General features: G+C 35.9%; 1 pseudogene; it reads left to right on the top strand.

The window, feature by feature from the left end:
- Positions 1 to 6,548: 6,548 nt before the first annotated feature.
- On the top strand, positions 6,549 to 8,230 carry LOC149261747 (uncharacterized; annotated as a pseudogene).
- Positions 8,231 to 8,598: the final 368 nt, after the last annotated feature.

The following is an 8,598-nucleotide window of genomic DNA, read 5'->3' as shown; positions in this document are numbered from 1 at the left end:
CAGTACACACAATTTCCATGAGGAAGAAACAAGGGTGCATTAATCTCAGGGCAATATTCAGGAGCTAATTATGCAAAATATTAAGGGACCCAAATAGATAGCCCGAGCGAGAGACATTTGACACTGGCTGCATGCAAGGCGCTTATGCAGGACACTGAGAACAACATGCACATCCTGAACATAAAACACATAAAACTTAAGGTAAAATATTTTGTTCCCACTGAAATAACATCGGGCCACGTGAAGCGTGCAATAAGACCTCCAATTCGCAACTTTGGTTATAAATTTCTTACACCCATATTTGCAGAGATAAACTTTGGTTAAACTTTGATAGTGCACAAATTTTTTGGTCAAAGGACCGGTTAATATATAGTCAACGATCAATCGATCACTATGAGTCCCGGACAGAGACTAATAATATTGCTTCGTGTTTTCCAGAAAATCATTTTCCATCTCAGATCGTGACCCCTGGGTTTAATTGGAATCTGCTTTGCAAAAGACTAGCCATGAATCGCGACCCTGTTCATGAGTGTCATTCTGCCCTTGTAGCTGATTTCTTTTCTGTTACAAATCCCCCTTGAATTGACCCTTAAAACAAATACAACACAAACTATAACAAAGACACAGGCAGAAACACCAGCAAAAGTGAGACAAAGCTCACACAACTTCATCAATTCAATTGCTTAATTACATCACACTTATATAGGAAAACTTATGCAACCAATTCCTAACCACTCACAACTAATTCTTGTTCAACTGCTCATAACTAATTCTGTTCAACTGCTTCATAACTAAATCTATTTCTGCATTATTTTCACATCCTCCCTTAATGGAGAAATGGATTCTCTACAATACCTAACTGACTTCTAAAAACTTCAAATTTGATTTTACCAAGGGGCTTAGTAAATATATCAGCCATATTATCCTTGGTGTTACAAAATATCAATCCAATTTCTTTTGACTCAATTTTCTCACGTACAAAGTGGTACTGTAACTCAACGTGTTTTGTTCTAGCATGGTAAACTGGATTATGTGCTAATTTGATAGCACTCTGATTATCACAATTGATACATGTTGCACCACTTTGCGCTTCTTCAAGATCTGCAAGAATTCTCCGCAACCAAATAGCTTCACAGGTGGCATTGGTCAAAGCTTTGTACTCTGATTCTGTTGATGATAAAGAAACAGTTGGCTGTTTCTTACTACTCCAAGATACGACCCCTGATCCAATATGAAATGCATAGCCAGAGGTAGATCGTCTGTCATCTGGATTTCCTGCCCAATCTGAATCAGAAAAACCTGTCAGTGCAACATCAGATACATCAGTATACATAATACCAAGATTCACTGTTCCCTTTAAGTATCGGAGAACTTTCTTTGCAGCATTCCAGTGATTTCCTGAAGGCTTAGCCATGAATTGACTAAGGATACTGACTGAGTATGCAATGTCTGGCCTGGTAGTGGTGAGATAGTTCAAACTTCCCACTAACTGACGATATAATGTTCCATCTGCCTCTTTCGAACCATCTTCTTTGTACAACTTTGCATTTTGTTCTAAGGGAGTTGACATAGCTTTACAATCTGTCATATTGAACTTTTTAAGAATCTCCTTTGTATATTTGCTTTGAGTGATCAAAGTTTTACCAGTTTCTCTCCATACCTCAATGCCTAAACAGTAATGCATTTCACCCAAATCTTTCATTTCAAAATCCTGTGACAACTGAACTTTAATTTCTTCAATTAACTTGTGAGCACTGCCTGTTATAATGAGATCATCCACATACAAAGATATTAAAGCAACATTTCCTTTTTCATCTTTCTTAAAATACAAGTTAGGATCATTTTTGCTTTTCACAAATCCATTCTGAAGAAAGAAGGTATCAATCTTTACATACCATGATCTTGGTGCCTGTTTCAAACCATACAATGCCTTTCTTAACCTGCAAACCAGATGCTCCTGTCCCTGTTTGACAAACCCTTCAGGTTGAACCAAATAAACTTCTTCCTTTAAATCACCATTTAGAAAAGCAGATTTGACATCCAATTGATGTATATTCCAATTATGTTTTGTGGCTAAGGCAATCAGTAATCTAATTGTATTCAACTTAGCTACTGGTGCAAAAGTGTCTTCATAATCAATTCCCTCCTGTTGAGCATATCCTTTTGCTACTAATCTTGCCTTAAATTTATCAATTGTACCATCTGCTTTAAATTTCGTTTTGTACAACCATTTGCTTCCAATTGGAACTTTATTTTCAGGAAGTTCCACTAATTCCCATGTTTGATTTTTCATAATAGAAGCATACTCATCATTCATAGCATTAATCCATGGTTCATGTTGTTTAGCCTGTTCATAATCAATTGGTTCTTCAACATTCATTATATTAGACATTAAGGCATAGTCTCTATACCTTTCAGGAAGCCGAGTCTGTCGGGATGACCTTCTTGGTGTGGGTGTTCCATCCATGATTCGTTGGCTTTGAGGTGTATCACCTCCTTGTGATGACTCACTGCTGCTAGATGTGCTCATACTGCGGCTATCATCCTGATCCTGTACCTGTACCTGGACCTGTTCCTGTTCCTGCTTAATCAAAGTATCAAGCTTGAGATGTGCATCATTAGAAATATGCCATGTATCATTCTTTGTGTTACTTTTATCAGTCTGCTCATGAAACAATACATCACGACTTGCAAATAGTTTATGGGAACTTGGATCAAACAATTTATAGGCTTTCTGATCCGTACAATATCCAATGAAAACACACTTGATGGACTTGGCATCAAGTTTGCTTCTGTTAGCCTTAGGAATATGAGCAAAAGCAGTACATCCAAAGACTTTGAAATGACTCACATCGGGTTTATAACCATAAAGAACCTCAAAAGGAGTTTGAAAAAATAATTTCTTAGTGGGACATCGATTCTTCAGATAAACAGCAGTGTTAATGGCTTCTGCCCAGAAACCATTAGAGATGTTCTTACCTTGCAGCATACTACGAGCAGATTCCACCAAGGTTCTATTCCATCGCTCAGCAACACCATTTTGCTGAGGGGTATGTGGCACTGTGAACTGTTGTTGAATTCCATTAGATTTACAATAGGTGTTAAATGCTTTTGATTTATATTCACCCCCTTGATCAGATCTGAGTATTTTGATGCACTTTCCTGTTTGTTTTTCAACCATATTTCGAAACTCTTTAAAATACTCAAATATGTCACTTTTCCTTCTAATGAAGTAGACCCAGGTATATCTAGATCTATCATCAATAAAAATAACAAAGTATGAAGCACCACCAAGAGACCTAGTTTGCATAGGTCCACATACATCAGTGTGAATTAATTCAAGTATATCATACTTTCGTTTCTCAGTATGAACAGGAAACTCTTCTCTATGCTGCTTACCAAGTGCACAAGCTTCACATGGTAAATGTTCACACTTCATAACAGGAAGACCTTCAACCATTGATTTCCTTTGTAACAACGATAAATCATTGTAATTTAGGTGCCCATACCTGTGATGCCATAATTCTGCTGTCGATGTCTCTTGGGATGTCAATGCAACATGGCGCTTGACTGTCACATCCAATCTGTATAATCCTCCAACCCTGGTACCTGTAGAAACAACCTTGTAGTGGTCCTGAACATCTTTCACTATACACCCCAATTTACCAAATTCTACTTTTAAATGATTATCAGTGATAGTGGAAACAGATAGCAAATTCTTTTTGAGAGCAGGGACATACATCACATTATGAATCTATCGCATTTGTCCATTAGATAAGTACACATTTACTATGCCATAGCCTTGAACTTTAAGTGACCTATCATCTCCTAGGTAAATGTGTGTACCATCAGATTTCTCATAATATTTATCATACCATTCTTTATTACAAGTCATGTGTGCCGAGGCACCAGAATCTATAAACCAAGCATTCTCATCATCAGTTTCAGCAGACAATGCAGCATCAGAAAGAAATAACTTAAGATTTTTAAATCCATCATTCACTGAGGTGTCTCTGTTTATGTAATTTCCATTATGCCTGCGATGTCTTTGATTTGATTCATTATTCTTTCTCCTATAGCAATCTTTAGCCAGATGTCCAGGTTTTCCACAATAATGACATTCAATGTTCCTTTTAACATAAGAATCAGGAGATGCCATACCTTTCTGCTTTGCTTGAAAACGGCCTCTGTTTCTGTCCCATGGTCTCCCTCGGAATGGTCTTTGGCCTCTTGCAATCAAAGCCAAATCAGAACCATTTGACTCCAGTTCAAAAGTTTTCATGCGCTCTTCTTCTTGAAGAAGAATTCCAGCCAAGTCTTCAAATGTAGGAGGTGTCGGTCTAGCGGAGAGAGCTGAAATAAAGACTTTATAGTCTGGGACTAACCCCTTTAAAGTAACAGTTACCAAGTCTGTACTAGAAACCTTTTCACCAATATCACCAAGCTTATCACTAAAGTCTTTAATTCGGGAAACAAAGTTGCTAATGCTTTCATTGGTATCCATTTTGATAGATAGCAGCTTTGTTTTTAAAAATAAAATACTGTTTGCATTAGAAGTCTCATACAAACCTTTGAGAGTGTCCCATGTCGCCTTCGAAGTTTCATAGTCCCGAATGTGAGGAATAATATTGTCCTTCACTGACATGCGAAGCAGCACCCTTGCTTTCATTTCACGCTTCTCCCAATCTTGAGTATTAGTAGGAGGTGGAGGCTTGGTCTCGTCACCTTTGACAATCGGCCAGAGATTGTATGCCTCCAGTACTGTGATGATCTTAAATTTCCAATTTACATAGTTTTCTCCATCAAGTCTTGAAGACTCATTTAAATATGAATCTGCAAGGGGATTAGCCATTTCTGAACTCTGCTATCAAGAAGCTTGAAATTACAAGATTCTGCAAAATTTATCCTTGAAATATTCTGACCGAAATATGTTTTCAGAGAGTATAATCACTTTCAGAGTTGACAGAAACAGAAAACTAGTGTTGGTATCCAACAACAGCACATACGCTAATACAAACAATAACAGAGTCCACACAATTTAATAAACACGAACAGATACAGACACGCCTTTTAATCATAACCAGACAGACCAGCATATATTTAACAGTTAAATATCACCACGGGTTTGTGGCTCTTCACCGCAGACAGACCACTCTTCAATCCACGTTTATCTCCACGGGTTTGTGGCTCTTCACCGCACAGAAAACTCACCAAATGGAATGCCGCTGGCTTCTGGCAATTGGCTGTGGACCCGGGAAACTGTGCGATATGCAAATTTCACCTCACGGCTTGTGCGATATGCAAATTTCACCTCACGGCTTACTGTGGCAACTGTGTCATTCTCTGCGTTATTTCCTTCAAACGACGACTTCAGAAAACAGTGGCACACTCTAATGGCAGAGTGGCTCTGATACCAAATTAAAACAAATACAACACAAACTATAACAAAGACACAGGCAGAAACACCAGCAAAAGTGAGACAAAGCTCACACAACTTCATCAATTCACTTGCTTAATTACATCACACTTATATAGGAAAACTTATGCAACCAATTCCTAACCACTCACAACTAATTCTTGTTCAACTGCTCATAACTAATTCTGTTCAACTGCTTCATAACTAAATCTATTTCTGCATTATTTTCACATACTGATGATGTGTTGAACTTTTGTTGAGTGAAAAACTCGCAGACCTGCGAGAAAAACGTGCGAGTCTGTCAAATAATGATTAGCGTCGCTGTGAAATCTTATTGTCGTCTGGTCAAGAAACCGCGTTTTGTATTTAAGAAATATGTTTATTTTTATATAAAATAAATTTTATATAACAGGTTAGGAGTAGTTCAATTTTTTTGGAGTTTAGATGGGATGGTCAAATTGTTTAAATTAATTTTTTGACTGTATATATAGATTTAGCCATCTAAAAAATTCTTGGGGCATTTCTATTCTGAAGAATTCACTCGTCAAACTTTTGATTTCAATAAATCCCTGCCAGATTAATTACAAATTAGATCAGAAAATAAACTTAAAAACTTTCCAAAAAATCCCAGTATATCTAAAACTCCTGGGACACTTCTATTGTGAAAAATTCACCAGTCAAACTTATGATTTCAATAAATCCATGCCAAATTAATTACAAATTAAATCAGAAAATAAACTTAAAAACTTTCCAAAAATTCCCAGTAATAAATTATACTTCAACTCCTGGGGCACAAGCACTTTTATTGTGAAAAATTCACCAATCAAATTTGTGATTTCAATAAATCCCTGTTAAATTAATTACAAAATGAATCAGAAAATAAACTTAAAAAACTTTAAAAAAATCCAAATAACAAATTATACCTATAAAATAAAAGTATGTATTTTACCTCTGTTTTTATATACTTTGCCATTATGATTTTGTTTGGCCTAATGTAACTCGATTTTAAAGGATCCCAAGGCCATTGGCCGATGCGGGAAATTTATAAATAATTTGAAACAATTTAAATGAAAAAATTGAAAACAAAAGGAAAGCTGGTCCCGGTAAAAACCAGAATCAAATTAATCTATCCATGGTAAAGACACCATTTGAGGGTATTTGATTATAAATTTACATTATACAAAATTAAATTTCGTGAGATGGAATTAAAAATATGATTTCTATAATATCATTGTGTCACATAGATGCTACTATCCCTAAATTATCTAAAAACAACTTTTTACAACAATCTCTATTCTGGTCAACAAATATATGGTTTGCTAATAGGTATTAAATTAATGGGATTGTATATGTTTATTGTTGTATAGTTAATTTGTAAAATTTTATTTATAAACAATAAATATATAATGTGTTAATAAATATTAAATCAATAGAATTATTCTAGATAACTGATCTACCAAAATTTATTTATAAGTAGCAAATATGTAGCCTGTCCATAAACATTAAATCAGTAGAATTATATAGACTCATTAAATAACTGACCTACTAAAATCTAATTATGGCATTAAAAAACTACTAAAAAAATCAAAATAATCATATTATTTTTTTATTTAAAAGATACTGCATATTTATATCAAAGCTATACAAAACTTTATCATGCAAACCACTTTGTATAAAATACCACTAATTTTTTAAATTAGTGGATGACACCTGTTTCCGGCGCCCGTTGATCGTGCCATGGGTGTCCGGCAGGAACTGCTATACGGCAGTCGAGCCCAAGGAACTACTACTCGCCGGCTTCCGTCAGATGCAGAAGAACCCTCTACTTATTGGATGGTAATTTTACAGCCTCTGTCTGGAGAGACCCTGAATCTGCAGAAGCTAGCAGCCTAACAGGGCTGAATACCTGGACGCTTTCACACCCAAGTCTGCATGAGGTGGGGAAATTATATATTGCGTGTCTTCGAAAACTCAGTAGAGAATTCAATCTCTGCTCAACAAATTCAAATTCAATGAGAGAGCGACTGGACCTCGACATCGATCTCGCACCCTTTAGCCTGATGAGTACGAAGGCTAAAGAATTGGATGGAGACAATGTGCAGGTCACCAGCAGAAATACGAGTTAACTTGTAGATTCATATGTACAAACCCTTCGTGAGAACTATCCATTCGTGTCCAGGAAAAATAAAGATCATAAATATTGGACTCTAGAAGATTGCCCAAATGGCGTGCCATCAATCTGAACTGCAAGAGGATGCAGAGTTGCCCATATGTCTGAGACTGAGCATATAAGTTGAGGCTTTGGTATTGGATGAGAAGGAGGAAAAATGTGAAGCAGCAGAAGTTCAGATTTCAAGAACAGCACAGATATGTATGATCAAAGTATGTTGGAAGCAAATCCTGCCAATCAACTACTCAACCATGTCAGGTTTCTGCATGAGGTAATTGATTTCACCGGTTCTGGAAATTGTAATTTTATGATTTTCGCATATTGATTCTCCAGTGGATTTTGGGATATCGAGTTTGTTTTAATTATGGGGTTTCATATATTATATGGACTAGGTGCAACATGATATTGTGGAAACAGAGGAATACTACCGAAGGGCAATGTTGCCAAGCCCGGAAGATGCAGAGATATTGTCACTCTAAGCCAAGTTCACATGGAAAATACATAACGTTGCAGCGCTGGCTGAATCTTGCTTTGCTCGAGTAGTGAACGCTGTCCCCGATGAGTGGTGGATGTTTCAGATCTCTTTCGTTTAGCTGTAGCACGATAATGAACAATGTTCCATAGCCACATCGGGTAAACCTCATGCTGAGAGGAGTTCTAATTTTGTTTTTTTCATGTTAGTAACGATCTTACTGAATTTATAGCATAGATTTAAATCATTGTGATCCAGTTTGAATTCCAATTTGTTTTGGAATTATTTCCAATTTAGCGAAAGAACCCCACTAAATAAATTTGGTTAATATATTTTTATTTATTTAATTATACTTTTGGTTAATATATTTAATTAAACAAATTGGATTTTTTGTTAATATATTTAATTAAACAATTGGATTTTTTTTACAATTTAGCGCAAAAAAAGTCTCTTAAATTATGTCAGCATAGGTATTTAGAAGCTCTCGTCAACCAAACAAAAATAAATAAATAAAAACAAAAATAAATAAATAAAAGTGGT

The sequence above is a fragment of the Pinus tabuliformis genome, chromosome 6 (genome assembly GCF_031772625.1).
Source record: "Pinus tabuliformis cultivar Carrire ecotype Pingquan chromosome 6, CPIR1, whole genome shotgun sequence".
In the NCBI taxonomy this organism is placed as follows: Eukaryota; Viridiplantae; Streptophyta; class Pinopsida; order Pinales; family Pinaceae; genus Pinus; species Pinus tabuliformis.
Note: the sequence above shows the minus strand (reverse complement) of the source record. Positions and strands in the feature narration are given on the sequence as shown.